General features: G+C 42.8%; 1 long non-coding RNA gene across 1 annotated transcript in view; it reads left to right on the top strand.

The window, feature by feature from the left end:
* LOC116284220 (uncharacterized) overlaps positions 1-11141 on the top strand; it is a 54054-nt gene extending 42913 nt beyond the window's left edge. Inside the window, exon 4 of the long non-coding RNA XR_012061193.1 lies at positions 10959-11141. This is a non-coding gene — a long non-coding RNA (uncharacterized lncRNA). The remainder of the gene's footprint in view (positions 1-10958) is intronic.
* Positions 11142-17811: the final 6670 nt, after the last annotated feature.

The following is a 17811-nucleotide window of genomic DNA, read 5'->3' as shown; positions in this document are numbered from 1 at the left end:
TGTAGCAACACTTTTTAATAATAGCAGAAGGACTGGAAATACTTATCAGCATTCCTTTTGGTACATACAATGGAATTCTAAAAATAGTAAAAATAGACCACAGGCTACATGTGACAACAATCTCAAAAACACAATAAATTGAGTGAGAAAAAGCAGTTGTCAATGAATAATACACTATGGTTCTACTTATTTAAAGTTCAAAACCCATGAAACGTTAAACAATATATTGTTTATGGATGCGAACATGGTAGAGGTAAAAAGAAAAACCATGGTGTGATAAGCACAAATGCTAAGCAGGAGACAGCTGAATCTGAGAGCAGCCCAGCTAAGGACAGGGAGGGAGCTACTGCTTCAGAGATGCTGGTGATGTTCTATTTCTTAAACTGGGTGTCGGGAACCCAGGTGTCCATTGCTTTGCCCATATGTTATAAATATTCATTTGGGTCTATTCAATATTGTATCACAGTGGTCAAGACACTTTTTCTGTAAAGAGCCTCAGTGAATATTTTAGGGCTTTGCTAGCCGTAAAGTCTCTGGTGCAACTACTCAACTCTGTTACTGTCACCTGAAAGCAGCCATAGACAATACAAAAATGAATGAATGTGTCTGTGTTCCAATAAAACTTTATTTAAAAAAAGCAGGTGTGGCAGGATTTGGCCCTCAGGCTGTAGTTTGTGGATCCCCGCCCCCGGCCCCATTTTGGAACATTAACTTAAAAAGCACTAAACAAAGGAAATCTTACGTGTCTGTATTTATACAAGACAAAATATTTTGGAGAGACATTTATTATTAATGATAAAAAGTATTGATACAGAATGACAATAGGTGAGATTCATCAGGAGGACATAATACTTCTGTACTTGTATAGCTTAAATAGATTCAAAACATAGAAAGTAGGTATTGACAAAATTACCAGGGTGAGTATAATACACCTCTCTAACTGATATGTGAAATGACAAAACATTGTAAGGCTAGAAAAAACTCAAATAACAAAACTAGCAAGTTTTAAGCTAATTGACATATGTGGGATTTTGCAGCTGATACTTGGAGGATATAAAAATTCTTTTCCAAAACTCATGGAGTGTTCATAAAAACTATGGTCCAGCCACTTAGTAAATGTAAATGCCCACTACATCCTTTGACCATAAAATTAGGACTCAAGAAAATCTATGCATTTTAGAATTCAACAAAGTAGATGTAGATAATTTGTGTATCAAAGAAAAAAATCATAATGGAAACTAGAAAATATGTATAGCTGAATGACAAATAGTACCTTTCATATCAAAACTCATGAGATACAGCTGAGCAGGGAGGGATAAAATTGTGTCTTAAATTCATCTCTTAGAAAAGAAGACTCCGAAACCTGATTGTGTTTTACCAAACATTTAAGGAAGAGACAATCTCTACTGAATGCAAAAAAAGAAAAAAAGGACAACTTCACAATCCCTTTTCTGAGGCTAGAAGAATCTTGAAACCAATACCATACAAGGATTGTGTGGTAAGGAAAAATAATTTTCAAATTCTACTAATGAACAAAAATCTTAAATGAAGTATCAGGAAACAAACCCCAGTGATTTGTGTTAAAAATACATCATGACCAAGTAGGGATTTTTCCAGCAATCTAAGAACGATTTACCAATTAAAAATCTAATTAATATGGCTCACTATAGTAAGAGGTTAAAGACAGAAAATCATATCATCCTTCTAATAAATTTGGCAAATGTATTGAATAAAATTCAAGAAATACTCATGATTGAAAAACAAACCAAAAAACTTCTGGCAAATGAGACCAGAAGGGATGTTCTTAACTTGAGACATGAGTACTGTTACTTTAATGAGAAAAGACTCTGAAATGCTTAGACTGAATTAGCAAATCAACAGTCATGGTATTTATTATTCTCCTATGCTTCGTGTGCTTGAAGAAGAAAATTCTGAAGCCCTTCTGTTGCTTCACATGGAAACTTCCTAAGATTTGAACCTTACAGTAAACAGAGATGCCAATTTAAATTTTACTACTAGGGTCACAAATTATTAAGCAGGAGCAGTTGCTCAGAGTTGGAGATATTTTAGTGTTATAGGTTCTATTTCATGGGCACGGCAGTGTTATCTAATGACTAGGTGACTTAATAGATTCCTTTGTGTGACTGTTCTCATGTACGGCTTTATAGTCACAGGAAACAGAGCAGGATTATTTATTTACCCACTGTTTTCCACACTCAACGGGAGTGTAAGACTGATGAATTTGTTAATATTCTCACCATCTCACTTCTGAAATATTTTATGATGCAGGAATACTGCCTGTTCTCTTCTGCAGCTCTTTGGGGGATTGAAGACACATTTCCTTCTTCTTCCTGAAATTTCTTTCAATAGTGGTTAACAAGGGTTTTTGGTTTCAAGGTTAAGCATGGGAAATTCCTTAGTTTGTCCTGAGAGAAAGGAGTAGACCAGAAGTACTTAAAATATCCAATAAGAAAAAAAATGACGAGTAGAAGGAATTGTAGCAAGAAGGTCATGACATAGCCATCACCTCCCAAATTTCCTCCCACCTTCTTTATTATTAGCATTGCTATTTTGTGGTAAAAACACCTAACATAAGATCTACTGTCTTAGCAAATTTTAACTATATACTAATACAGTATTGTTAGGTGGTGATAGTTTCATGGGTGTGTGCTTAAACTTACTGAGTTGTATACATTAAATAGGTACGATTTTTTACATGTCAGTCATACTTCAATAAAGTGTTTTTTTTTTCAAAGAAGAGCATGGCGTGTAATATTTTTCCTCCAAAAGCATCAAGTACCAAAATCAAAGAGCGAACATACATAATGGTGAAATTTAAGCAGGATTTTCTTTAGAGTTGGCCACAGGATAAGCATAACTCCATTTCTGTTTCTATCCCATATTTTTGCTACTTTAAAAAACACTTCGTCAAAGATAAATTGCACATAGATTTTGACATATGTATACACCCATGAAACCACAGTCACAATCAAGATGATGAACACGTTTATTACCCCCTAAACATTTACTTGTGTTCTTTGTACGTCTCCCTCCTGCCCCTCCTTGTCTGCCATAGCCTCCTGTCCCCAGGCAAGCACTGATCAGCTTTCTGATTTTGCTACAGATTGCTGCTCATTTTTAAAGAATTTAATACTAATGAAATAATACGGTATGTGTCTTTTGCATTTGCCTTCTTTGACTCAAATAACTGCCTTAAGATTTATCCATGTTGTATCCCGTAGAAGTAGTTCACTCCTTTTTATTGCTGGGAAGTATTGTATGGGTACACCACAGTTTGTTTATCTATTCATCTGTTGAACATTTGCAGTGTTTCCAGCTTTTGACTATCTCAGATAAAGCTGCTGGGAACATTTGTATACAAGCCTTGTGTAGACATGTGCTTTATTTCTCTTTCATAATGCCTAGCAGTGGAACGGTGGGATCGTAGGTAAGGTGTATGTTTCACTCTTTAGGAACTATTAGACGGTGTTGTAAAGTTCATGTAGCCATCACATTCCTGCGTTCCCAGCAGTGTATGAGGTTTCCAGTTGTACCGTATCCTTGTCAACACTTGAAATGGTCAATTTTTTAAAAATTTGGGCATTCTAATAGGTGTGTACTGGTGTCTCAGTGGGGTTTTATTTTGTGTTTCTCTAATGACTAATGACGCCGAACATCTTTTCATGCTTATCTGCCATCTGTATCTTCTTGGGTAAAGTATCTGTTCAAATTTTTCATCCAATACTACTTTCTTTTTGTTTTCTTGCTATATATTATGGATACAAGTCTTAAAAAAAATCAGCTATGTGATTTGCAAATATTTCCTCTGTATCTTGTCTTTTATTCTTTTAATGGTTTAAAAGAATTGCTTAATTCTCTACTTATTCAGAGATTTGGTGGTTTCTCTTTATGCCACATGTCTAATTAACATCTTCAACATTTTCTCTAGCTTCTATTTACTAATTTTATCAGTTATATCTCTTCTGTGTCACTTTTGATTAATTGATTATTTTTCCTCATTATGGGTTGTATCTTCTTGCATATTTGTATGTTCAGTAATTTTTGATTGAGTGCAAATTTTGATTTTGAATTTCACCTGTGTGCTAGGTATTTTTTATTCCTGTGGACTACTCTTGAGCTTTGTTCTTACATGCAATTATTACCTTACTTGGAACCTGTTTGATTCTTTTGCTTCTTGCATTTAAGCTTTGTTAGGTGGGGCCAGAGCAGCATTTAGTCTAGGGCTAATGTTTTTTGAAGTATAGTCAGTTGCAATGTGTCAATTTTTGGTGTTACAGCATAATGTCCAGGTCATGCATATATATATATATATAAACAAAAAATACTTGTTTTCATATTCTTTTTCATTAAAGGTTATTACAAGATACTGCATATAGTTCCCTGTGCTATGCAGAAGAATCTTTTTAAAATCTGTTTTTATATATAGCAGTTAAGCTTTGGAAATCTCAAACCCCCAAATTTATCCCTTCCCACCTCCTTTCCCCAGTAATCATACAATTGTTTACTGTGTCTGCAAGTCTGTTTCTGTTTTGTAGATGAATTCATTAGTGCTATTTTCTTTAATTTTTAAAATCATATGATATTTTTCTTTATCTTTCTGACTTACTTCACTTAGAATGATAATCTCCAGATCCATCCGTGTTGCTGCAAATGGCATTATTTTATTCTTTTTTATCACTGAGTAGTATTCCATTGGGTAAATATACCACAACTACTGAGGCAAAAATCCTTCTAATGCTCTACCCAGTGCTCTGTGAATTGCAAGGTTTTGCACTGTGACTGGTGAGGTTAGGCATTATTTCCTGGTCTTGACTACCCCTTAATCCTTTATGGTGGTTCTTTACCTAACTTTGAGATAGGAGGTGGTAGTTTGTCACATTCATGAGCTGATCAGTACTCGGCTGAAGACTCAGTAGGGACCTTCTGCAGATCTCTGAAGATCTCTGAATAGCCCTGTGAACTCCAACCACCTTGGCCTTCCTGGTCTCTCAGCTCCATCTCCTTACCTCGGGTGGACCTCACTCTGCCTGGGGTCGCCTCCCTCATGCTGCAGCCTGCAAACGTTCTCTGGGCAGTGCCTGGGGCAGTCGCTGAGTTCACCTTGTTTGTTTCCCATCTCTCATAGGTCACTCATCTTCTTTGCTTGATTCCAATATCTTGAGAACCATTGTGCCATAAATTTTTAAACGATTTTTTTAGATGTTTCAGGTGAAAGGGTAAATCCACTTCCTGAAACTCCTTCTTGGCCAGAAAAGGAAGGAAGTGCTTCTATTCAATACTGAACTGAAGGCACAGTGATAGTGTAACAAGATGCATACACCCGTATCTGCACATGTCACCCAAAGAAATAAAAGTATGACCGTTGCAAAGAAAGGAATGAGGCTTTCATTATTCACAGTTAATATGATTACACAAAGAAATTCTACAGAGTATGCAATCATATTAATAACAAACCCAAGAGTTCAGTGAGTTGTTCAGTATACAGAAAAGATCAGTATACTGAAAAAAAAATCAATTGTGTTCTTAAAAACCAACCAGAAACAATTAAAAGCAATAATTAAAAATGATTCAACGTACCGTAACAACAAACCCGTAGTATTTAATCAGGAATATATCTAGCAGAAAACATACGTAAACTATGTGGAGAAAAATATAATATCCTCCTGTAAAACATGTGAGACCTAAAGAAATGGGAAAATCATGCTGTGTTCACGGATCAGAGGAACCTCAGTTAAGATGTCAGTTCTTCACACATTTAACTATAAATTTATGCAATTGCTATTTAAAAATCCAAATGCTTAATATTAAGATTTATTATTTTGGTGGAACTTCCCGAGACGGACTATACAATGTGGGAAAGTAAGGGCCAAGAAGACCCAAGGCAATTTCGAAAGAAAAAGAGAAAGAGAGAACGTTTCCTTCTTTGCAGTCAAGGTTTGCTGTACAGGTGCTAAGTCAGTAAGGATCCAGTCAAGGGATAGAAACTACACCAGTTGTTTTAACAGAGAGAGTTGAGTATAAAGAACTATACACTGAGCTCAGTGGCAGAGCTCCTGCTTAACATGTACAACGTCCTGGGTTCAATCCCCGGCACCTCCATTAAGAAAGGAAGAATATGGCTGAATAGTATTCCATTGTATAAATATACCACATGTTCTTTATCCAGTCATCTGTTGATGGTCATTTAGGCTGTTTCCATGTCTTGGCTATTGTAAATAGTGCTGCTATGAACATTGGCGTGCAGGTGTCTTTTTGAAGTAGGGTTCCTTCTGGATACATAACACCATTTGCAGCAACATGGATGTCCCTGGAGAATGTCATTCTAAGTAAGCCAGAAAGAGAAAAAAATATACCATATGAGATCGCTCATATGTGGAATCTTAAAAAAAAAAAAAAGAACATAAATACAAAACAGAAACAGACTCATATACATAGAATACAAACTTGTGGTTGCCAAGGTGGCGGGGGGTGGGAAGGGACAGACAGGGATTTCAAAATGTAGACTAGATAAACAAGATTATCCTGTATAGCACAGGGAAATATATACAAGATCTTGTGGTAGCTCACAGCGAAAAAAAATGTGACAATGAATATGTGTATGTTCATGTATAACTGAAAAGTTGTGCTGTACACTGGAATTTGACACAACATTGTAAAATGATTATAACTCAATAAAAAAATGTTAAAAAAAAGAAAGAAAGAAAGAAACCTAATTACCTCCCCTGCAATAACAACAACAAAAAGAACTGTAAACTGGGTGTAAAATGGTTGGTTACATAAACAAAAGGCTATAAAGGACAGAAAAGTACTGCAAGGACAGCAACTGCAGGAAATACCTACTAACTCTGGGATTAAGGGGCAAAAGGAAATAGTCAGAATTATTGAAATTTAATGCCAAGAGGAGGACCCCACATGACTTTCAACTGAATGTCTGTTGGGAAATGGTAAATAAATTGTGGCTTATTCACAGCAGGATATATGACAGTTTAAATGAATGAATGAGATCCACATGTATAAATATAGATAAATTAAGAAAAATATTTCTGAAGGAAGAGCAAGTTTTAAAAGGGTACTAGATGTAAAATTTTAAAACACAAAAATTTTAATATATATATATACACATATATGTATATTACACACATATAGGTATATAATTTAGTTTATGCACATACACAAAAATTAAACAAACATGAACATATTTGTGGCTCATTCACACCAATTCATTATTAAGGTTACCTCTAGGATTGGATAGAAAAAGAGAAGAGAATAAAGGGTATTGAGGAGAAGTTTACCAGTATCTGTAACACTTTGCTTCCTTAAAAAGAATTTTAAAGCAATATGGTGAAATGTTAACATCTGTTTAATCTTAGAGTACATATGTGTCTGACACATTATTTTCTGTATGTTTGAAGTGTTACATAACTAGAAAAAAGGAAAAGATGAAATGAGATCATGTACCCAAAGCACTGAGGTCACATGGGGTTATTGTCATTGTGATGGCATCATGGCCATTGGACCCAGGGGAAGCTGCACGTCACACTTGGGGCTGGTCATGCTGGCCGAAAGGGACCAATCCTATAGGTTTTCTGAAAACTGTCACCCCTGGATCCCTCTGCCACCTGTTAACACTACTAATTTAGGGCAGTGTTGTCATTTTATACCTAAAATGTCACTTCATAGTGGAAACTAAAGCTCAGAAGAAAACAGTAAAATCACTGCACAGGAACCTAACCAAACAGTCTTTATTCTGGAGCTGAGACAGATATTAATTTTACTTCCCAGTTGTCTTTCTGGCCAAGACACAGCATGAAAGATGGAGCTCTTATAAGAATCAGCCAGGTATGAATTTGAACCTGAGCCCATGTTGCATGCATCGAACCATTCTCCCTCTTGGAGTCCCAGTTTCCTTAACCACAAAAATATTGGGAAGATGAGAGCTAGTTCATGGGGATGCTGTGGCACTCTGCGGGTTAGCACACCGCATGACTCCTGGCTTAGGGAGCTACCCAGTCACTTCTGGCCCTCCACTTTGCCTTCCTCAGTGGAGTGGATGACCCAGTGGATCATCTGTTCTTTCTTCACCAGAAGAATCCCAGTTTTCTCACTCATTTTCTGTTATTCAGTCAGCAAACTTCGCTCTGGTTCCAGAACTGAGCCTGAGACCCAAAGCCAAGTCTCAGCACTCCAACCTGTACCAGTGAGTTGGCCCTGGAATTTTGCAGGAGCTGTTGGGAAAGAGAACTACTCTTTCCTTTATAGTTGCTGAGCTGATAGCTGTGAATCTGGATCTTTTGTTAGCTACCTGGCCATACTGACGGTAGAGTCTGCTAGGGAGGGAAGATAACACAAGAGAAAAAGATGCAAGAGACTGGAAGATAGGGTTCTGATGACATTGTTAAGGATCCTGGATCTAGCCGCACCTGAAACCTGATTGGACCTTCCAGTTACATGAACTAGTAGGTGCCCCCCACCCCTACCTTCTCCCTTGCTTCTTTCTTTCCTTTGTTTTATTTTGGCCTGTTCAAGTTGGGTTTCCACAACTTACAATCAAGAGAATTAAAATCCTTGGTGTCCCAAGGTTTCAGTCGTATCATCAACATTAAAATGGTGGAGGGGATGCCGCCACAATTTTACAACCTGGTTTATTTTCTTCTAGGTTAACATCACTCCCCGTCCAGCTGTTCCCTATAGAACAGCGATCTGACATCTTCAAGTTCTATCTCTAGAAAATGCCTCCTGGATAATCTGTTCAGCACCTAACTCTCCAGCTATGACTTAAGTCTCTTTCATGCAAAGTATTTAGGAAGATGTGGAACAAATTCCATTCTGGAATTCTTTATGCAGTTGAAAGCCAGGTGGTGATGCAGCCGCATTAACCCCCAGCGCAGGCTGGCACCTGCAGTCTCCCAGCTGCCTAGATGAGACGGCCTGATGGATAGTGGTGCTCCTGGTGTTCTGTTACACGTCTTGGCAGCTGGAACACACGGGTAAAGAAGAACGACTTGTTCCCAGATCCTTTTAGCTATATGCACAGATTCCTACGGTTTTCAGGGCCAGCTTTATTCCATCCCATCACCTGGCCAGTTCAGGGAAGAGGCAGCGTTTCTACCAGTAGGATACAGAATTATTTTGCTGTCACAGCCAGGTGACTCATTTCTGAGATGAACCCTAGGTACCCACGATTGCAGCCTTTCTATGGCATGTACTGGTTAAAGTATGGCCTTTGGAGTCAGAAAAACCCAGGGCCCAGTCATACCCTTTTCACCACATATGAGCCATGTGATCCTGCCTCTCAGACCCTCAGTCTCTTTATGTATAAATTGTGGCCAGTAAGAGTGTCTACCTCTCAGGGCTGTAGTGAAGGTTTAAGAAAACCTCAGCGGTAAAGCTCTTACTTAGCACGGCGGCCGGGCACCCCTCCAGCACCCCTCCCGTTAATCATCAGTGCGATGCTTATAGTAACCGGGTCTGCCTTTGCTCCGCCGTGACTTTAGTGCTTCCTGTCTGTCTGTCCCCAAGGGTCACAGGGAGAGCCCTGAAATTAGAGAAAGGGCCAGTGAGCTTGTTCTTAGAGGCAGCAGGAGGAGAGAAGGGGGGAATATAAGCCCCACTTGGAGCCAAGCTGAGACGGGGGGCACAGCAGATCCCCCAGGTGAAGGTGAGGGCTGAATCTATGGAAGCAGAGAAGGGATCCCAGGGACCTAGCCAGGGACAGAAGTGACCACTCAGGACTGGCATTCTGCCCCTCATCTCGGTCACAGAGGCTCAGGGGGCTGGTGGCATCTCTTCTGCATCAGGCCCTTCTGCCAGGACCCTCCAGGGCACTCTCCCTCCACAACCTACTCCGACAGAACCATATATTCTTGTCACGAGCAGACAAATAACCCCGGGGCTGGAGGCAGTGAGAGCCGGGCGGCAGCATCAGCTTCCCCAGAAATCCCCTCCCTGTTCAGCCTGGCATCACTTGAGGGGAGGTGGAAGCTGAGCCCTGGGGGTTCAGGGAGCAAAATGGGAGAGCCTGCTTACGTGGTGGGTACAAATCTCATCCCATCATCTCAGGAATATAAGAAATAGAATCTAAAAAATGATGTGGCTGAATTTGACTCAGATGGCAGGACCCTTCTCCCAGGGTCTTGCCTAAGTCTGGACATGCCCGGACCTCAGCAGGGGTCAGGGGGAGGGGGAGGAGGGAGCATCTGGACTTGTCACCGCCATCTGGCTCTGTCGCGTTCCCTTGCTATGTGTGGTCCCCTCTGGTCTGGTCTTCGGTCCCTACAGGTCATGGCTGGGTCTTTTTTCACTCCTGGACTCAAGTCTTCAAGTTCACACGTTTCCATGCCGCCCTTCTCTCTGTCTGGGGTGCGTGAGCCCTTGCCGTGGTCCTCCTTCTGGGCAAGGTCACGGCTCCTCCTTCACAGGCTGCCTGCGGGGTATCTTTCTGCTCTCACTCTGGGTTGCTGCAGGGAGCGCTAGGGGGCCTGCCTTACTTTGGGACTTTGCTCTTGGAACCGAGAGCCCTGTTCCTCTCTCCTTTGGGGTCCCCACAGGTGTCTTGGGGCTCTGCAATTCTCCCAACCGTTACTCTGAATGTGGCCTTGCTGGGGAGAGCCTCTTCTCATTCACTCACCAAAGTCAAACCCTCTTACCCTCTAATTCCCCTCCCTCCCACGAGCCTGGCAAATGCTTGTCTGGTCTGGGAGTGTGTCTTTGGGGGCTTTTGAGATGCTCGCCTTACTATACATTCATCTCGGGCCTTTGGACTCTTCTGTCTTTGTGCTCAGAGCTGTCAGAGCCTGATATCCCTCCTCTGAGGCAGGATGCTGGCCACCCTTGATGCTGTGTGAATGGAGAAAACCTCCCAGGGCAGCAGGCATTTCTAGGAATGGGGTGGGGGGGAAGTGCACAGTGATTAACATATCAAAGCATTATTCCCCCAGAGCCTGAAAAAGGCCTTGGCGCAGCACAGAAGGAACGCCTTACTTCAGCTCCACGCAGCTGATTTTCTTTGGAGGTCAGTTCCTGGACCACAGCTTGGATTTCTGGGAAAGGAGGATGGACATTTTCTCTTAAAATGATGTCATCATCATGTTACACCCCTTAAGTCACCTCATGCTCTACCAGAGGGATGGGCAATACATTAAAGATTTTCTTTTTATTAGTCGGAATTAATTAATTATTATTATTAAAAAAAATTGAGCAGCACATTTTTGGAAACACTGTTATGGCAGGAAGTCCACCGATGTAGGAAGCCAGAGACCCACATCCAAAGTGTGTCGCTAATTTGCCGGGTCACTGGGGTGCGTCTCTCTGTCTCTGGGCTTTACTTTCACCGTGAACAAGGGAAGGAGAGTGATGACCACCGGCCCTTAGGGTTGTGGTGTGGATGAGGTGAGACGTGCTGTGAGCCCACCACGAAAAATGTGAAAGAACAACGAACAGGAACCACGTCTGGGGGGGCAAGTATCAAAGCTGACAGGTAGAAATTACTGCAAGGAAAGAAAACACATGCTACTTCCAGTCGTTTTCCTGGATAAGGTCACAGGGCAGAGTTGTTATGAAGTCAGACTCGCTGGATTTGAATGCCAGACGCCACACTTGTGACCTTGGGCATATTGGTAAGTTACTGTTAATATATCATTTCTCCCACCTCTAGAGTGGCATTTATCATAGGGCCTGCTTTGTGGAGTTACCGTGGAAAATAAATGAGATAACTGCATGTCAGTGCTTAGACTCATGCCTGGAACATAGTAGGTGCTCATAAATGCTAATTATAATCAATGCTAATTATTACTAACAGGCAGGCAATGCCTCTTTGGCATTTCTCTGCCTCCCTTGTGGGTGGCCATGCGACTGAGTTCTGTCCAATGAGATGTGAGCAGAGGGGTGTGAGCCACTTCCAGAACCGGTCCAGCCCACCCTCTCCTTTCTGCCCGTCCAGTCTCTCTCCCCTTTGATGCAGATGAGCACACTGACCAGGGAGGGCAGAATTGGAGGCGGCAGAGCTGCATCAGGGAAGGAGTCTGAGTTCCTGGGCACTCAGGGGGGACTGACAAACAGCCATAAACAACTGCCCTGGGCTGAGCATAAATGTTCGTTGTGCCAAGTAAGCCACAGATGTCTACAGGGGTGGTAGCGCCATCACCCTTAGTGTAAATAATCCACTTGCCCTTCCCGAGGTCCAGCAGTAATCCACTTTTTCTTCAGTAGCCCATTTCATGGTCTTCCCCCGCCCAGATCTTATTCCATGTGGCTTCCAAAACAGTAATCCAGGTCAGAAAGGCTGACCACACTCTCTCACTCCTCTGCTTGAAGAACCCTCACCGATGCCTACTGGATAAAGTTCTCAAGTCTTTTACTCGCTGGCCCTTCCTGCGCCTTCTGTTTTATCTGTTATTTGTCTCTTCATTGAACCCTGCAAAGCCTTTTAAAAAACAAACAAACAGCGCACACTGAAATACAATTTCCATGCAACAGAGAACTTGGCTATTACTTATTGCATAAAGAATTGAAGATAGGCAATTTCAATGACACAAGCAGGTGAGTTGGGATTTCATTGAGGTTAAGGAACATTGGGTTTGTAGAGGTCAGCCCACTCGTACACCCAGCCCCCAGCTGCCTTTACGCCCACCTATTTATAGCATTTTCTATTAACAAATCTTACGAAAGACAGCATGTGGAACACAGGTAACCATGGCCACACATAAAGACATCCACCTGAGTGGTATGGAGTGGGTTAGCCCACTGAGTGATTACTGCTTTTGAAAATAACTTCAGGCATCCCCCTGCTGTTTTCCCATTCCACGCCCTCTGCTACAGCCATTGCAAACATCCTTCTGTTTGTCAAATGAACCAGTCCTTTTCCGGCCTCTGTGCCTCTACGTGGGAGACGTTCCCTGCCTTATCCTCCAGGAAGTGCCCTCGTCATCCTTCAGGGCTCACTTAGGGCTGACTCTTTCTAGCTAAGCTGCTTCAGCCTTCCACCCCCTTTCTCATAAGGCGGGTTAGCCACAGACTCCTCCAACCTAAAGCCCTCCGTGCGAGCTCTCCGGTTAGCACGTTGTGCTGCAGCGATCTGGCTGGCTGTCTGTCTCTCTCACTAGACAAGGAGCTTGGAAATGAAGAATGTCAGAATTCAAACAGCATCTTTACATGTACGGATATATACAGATGAATCCGTGTGTGCATAGCAGGTGCTCTGCGTGTACCTGCAGGTCCCTCTACAGAGGGACTCAGTAAGTAGTGGGGAAAGGGAGTCTGTGTGTCCAGATGCCGGTTCAGCCAAAGTGTTGGCCTCAAGTCTACTGGTGAAGTCACTTGGCATATTTCCCCTGCCTAGGAAGACCAGGAATGTGGCCTAGAAGAGGAAGAAAATTTATGTCAGGTGACCCCAGAGAGGTCAGAACTAGGACCAGTCACTGGAATGATATGGAGGCCTCATATCAGTTCAGTTAAAGATGACACTTTCCCCTTTTCATGAAAATACATTAAAAAAAGAGATTGTTTCAAATATCAGAGAAGTTAAAAAATTATATATTATATACCTATCACCAAGATGCATCAGATGTTGCCATTTTGACATACTTGCTTCAGGCTTCTTTTTTAAAGAAACGAATGTCACAGATGGAATTAGAGTCCCCTCCCTCACCCCTCCCTCCCTCCAGAGGCCCCGCTGCTCTGAGGTTGGGATGTATCCTTCCCATGCATGTTTTTGTACTTGACACAGCATAACATTATTTTCAGATGACTATTTACATATATGAAATACATAAATGAATATATATGTGTGTATTGTATCATTGCATGCATCGGTATTCTGGTTTTTTTTCCGAGACACCCATTCAATTGCATTTAGATCTAATGAATTCCTTTGAATTCCTGCAAACCACCACTACTGTAGAGATAAACCAGTTTTCTGTCTGTTTGCCTACTTAGAGATATCAGTTTACACTTTTCACTCTGATTGTGTACACTTCGTCATGGACACAGAATAACACGTTCTAACCATAGGACTGGCTGCTTCCGGAGGGAAAGGGCTTCCGGTCCCTGGAGCTGATAATGGGGTAAGGTTAGCAAGGAATGCTATAAAGGGGTTCCCTTCACTGATTTTTAAGTTGAATCTGATGATGTGTAAATTCCCTGCCAACCCGGAAGCTCGAGGTTTTCTTGAGTTTGGGGATAAAGTATTAAATAAGCAAGCCACGGGGTTTTCTTTGAATTCTGGGGTCACAAGGCAAGTGCAACAGAAGCTGATCATGGGACCAATGATGAGAAGGGCCTTCAGAGATGATCTCCAGCAGCTCACCTCTTGGTGGTTGTCTTCATGCCGGAACTAGGATATGTTGGAACTGTCATTATTCTGAGCAGTGCTCATTAAGTCATTTGACAAACGTTTACTGAGCACCTATTATGTGCCAGGCACTGTTTTAAGTGTTAGGCATATGTAGTGAAGAAAACAAGGTCTCTCATGGAGTTTAGGATTGCAGATAAACGTATAATATAATGTCAGGTGCTGTTATCGACTAAATTGGATCCCCCCCCGCCCAAATTTATATGTTGAAGCACTAACCCCCAGTATCTCAAAATGAGACTACATTTAGAGATAGAGCCTTTAAAGAGGAGATGAAGTCCAAATGAGGCCGCTGGGGTGGGCCTTAATCCAATCTGACTGGTGTCCTCGGAAGAAGAGGACATTTGAGCCCTTGAGGAGAGACCAGGGCACAGGTGCACAGAGAAAAGGCCATGTGAGGACACAGTAAGGCGGCCAGGAGAGAGGCCTCAGGAGAAACCAAATCTGCTGACACCTTGATCTTGAACTTCCAGCCTCCAGAACTGTCAGAAAACAAATTTCTGTTGCTTAAGCCACCCAGTCTATGGGCTTTTGCTCCGCAGCCCAAGCAGACTAGCACAGGAGCTATGGAGAGAAATAAAACCAGAGAAAAGGGATAGAGAATGAGGAGGCTGGTATTCTATTGGGGTGGTCAGGAAAACGCTGCCCTCTGAAATATCTCATTAGATCCTGTGGTAATCTGCGCTTTTAGGATGAGACGACATGAGATGAGAGAGGTTAACTGGCATCCACCAAGCCACACAGCTGGGAAGCAGCAGAGAGTCAGACTTATCTTTTGATTCCACATCCCTCTTGCATTACACAGGGCCGTGCTGCTCCTGTTTTTTATTGAAAGGGAAAAACCGGCATGAAGACGATGCTTTACTGTTTATAAATTATTTTCATTTGTACTCTCACGTTGGAGCCTCACGGCAAATTTATTTATGTAGGGAGAAGATCTCTCCCCTCCTTCCCCCGCCCATGCTCTCTCCTCCTCCTCCTCCAGCTCCTTCTTATCATCTTTGTTTACCGAGGCTCAAAGAAGTTAAAACGATTGGTCCAGTCTCAACAGCCCGCAGAGTAAAAGAGCCGGAGCCGGAACTGAGTTCTACTCCATTGATCTTTCCATTTCCGTAGGAGAAAGTGTTTCCTCTTCAGACAAAGCCTTGATCAGCTCCTGAAATTCACCCTGAGCTCCAGCCTCGGATTTACTCTTCTGAGAGAGAAATCCCACCGGGACCGGGGTGATCAGCGGGCCGTCGGCATGAGCGCGTTAAGCCCATTTCTCGGAGGCACCGGCTCCCCCAGCCCCCGCCCACCACAATGAGACCCGGCTCGGCCCATCAAGCCTCCTGCCGCCGGATGAATCAGCCTAACTGTGGAGAGTTAATTCGTCTGACTATAAAGTGTATTCAATAAGTGTAAAACAAAACTAATTGGTTCTCTTCCGTACAAATTTAATCATACCATGAAACGTGATCAATGCAAATAAAAAGCGTTGAGTAGGTTTAAGTGTCGAGGATCCATACCGGGGGGGACATGGTCCACGTGCATCATGCTAGGAATTGAAATCTGGACGTGTGGTCACACATGCATTAATCATCTCGCCCGCCAGAGTTGACAATAGCTGGGCTGTGTTGGAGGGACGCCGATGATTTCCTTCTTTTGTGCCAGTCGTGTGGAGGAGATGATTTCCTCACTGATTTTGGGGCGCATGTGTTATCAGCTAATACATTCTGATATATTCATATTAGCTTCACTGAATGAGCTTCATTCATATATACAATATATTCATCGGGCGTAGGGTCTGTGTGTCTGCAGCCTACGCGTTGCCAGCAGGTGCTGCTGCCTGACCTGTTCTGGCACCAGCTGTCCTCGCAGATCAAGAGTCTGGGGTTTGTGGCATGTACGTCCCAAAGGGTTAAATAATGCAGAGGGAGAGGGACGTGGAAGCCTCTTTTGTGCACAGTTTATTCAGGGAAGAAAGAGCTGGGTAGCATCTGGTGATTTCTAAAACATCAAATCTAATGTCCTGTTTTGTTGTTACCCCTTATCAGAGGGGCAAATGAAGGCATTTAAGACCACTTACTTTTATCTGTCTATCAGCTGGACTGGGGTTCCTTTCCACTCCAGCTGGAATCACTGGAGTTACCTGGAAGCCGAGCCCTGTTCAGACACTGAGCGGGACCTACCGGGAAGCGTACCCCTGCAGCCAGTCCTACTGCCATCCAGGATGTGCTTGGGGGAGTCTCTTCTCCAAACTCCTTCCCTGGGGAAATGCCTGTCTTTCTATTTTGCATTCTGACCAAAGCCCTTGCGAAGCTCACACCAAAGCAGACATTCCACTGGAACCAGGGTATTGGCACCTGTGAACTCAGAGCATCACCATGGCCTGGAAAGCACTGAGGCCACATGCCACGTATCTGGACCTCTTTGATGTAGACCTTACACTTGTTGCTGTGGTTGTCTGCTGAAATCAACCTCCTCTTTCTCTTCTTTACTCCCCCTTCCTGCTTTGACTCCCCACTCCCCAAGACGGCATAAACTGTAAATTGCTAATAAAATCTAATTCTCCTCTTCTTCCAAAGCAGCAGAATCACAGATGGACATATGGATGCCCAGCCAGGGACTGCAATTCCAAACCTTTCTGGTAATTGTGTGTGGCCGTGACTAAGTTCTTCTTCAAGGGAATGTAAGCAGGTTTCACGTGAGCCGCTCAGTCTGGACCCACAGAACCCTCAGTGAGCACGCCTCCGTGCTCCTTCTCACTTCCTGTGCCACGGGATGGCAGTGATCAGAGACCTTGGAAGTATTTGAGGAGGAAGAGTCACCATCAGCCTGGGTCCCTGAATGTCAGTGTGGAGCTGAGCCCCTGCCCATTTAAACTGCTTTGTTATGGAACCAGACTTGGGTCTGCTGGCCTGCACTCAGTAAAGCCAACCTACGGACACTGGGTAGTGGTGAAGGAAAGTGCAGTGTTTATTGCAGGCGCCAAGCAGAGAGGCCAGGGGAGCTAGTGCTTAAAAGACCCAAATTCCCCGATGGCTTTTAGGGAAGAGTTTTTGAAGACAGGGTGAGGGAGAAGAGTTGTGGGGTGTGTGATCAGCTCGTGGACATTCTTCTGATTGGTGGGTGGTGAGGTAGTTAGGAGTCAACATCATCAGCCTTCTGGTTCCAGATGGTTTGGGGTCTCCATGCTTGCGGGCAGCATACAGCTAACTCTTCCATCCGGTGGGTGTTTTGGTCTTTGCAAAACAGCTCAAAGGACATGGCTCAGAATATTATCAATAGCCCTTGAGGAGGAACTAAAGGTCCTTGACTTTGATGGCTGAACTATTATCATTTTGTCTTGCTTGACTGTTTTCCTTTCTTTCTGCATTTTCTCACTTCTCTGATTAAATGTACTCTTTGGAACTTGGGGAAGCCTAGGAGACTGGTTTTTCTACACACAAGAGGCAGGCAGA

Source organism: Vicugna pacos, chromosome 18 (assembly GCF_048564905.1).
Source record: "Vicugna pacos chromosome 18, VicPac4, whole genome shotgun sequence".
In the NCBI taxonomy this organism is placed as follows: Eukaryota; Metazoa; Chordata; class Mammalia; order Artiodactyla; family Camelidae; genus Vicugna; species Vicugna pacos.
Note: the sequence above shows the minus strand (reverse complement) of the source record. Positions and strands in the feature narration are given on the sequence as shown.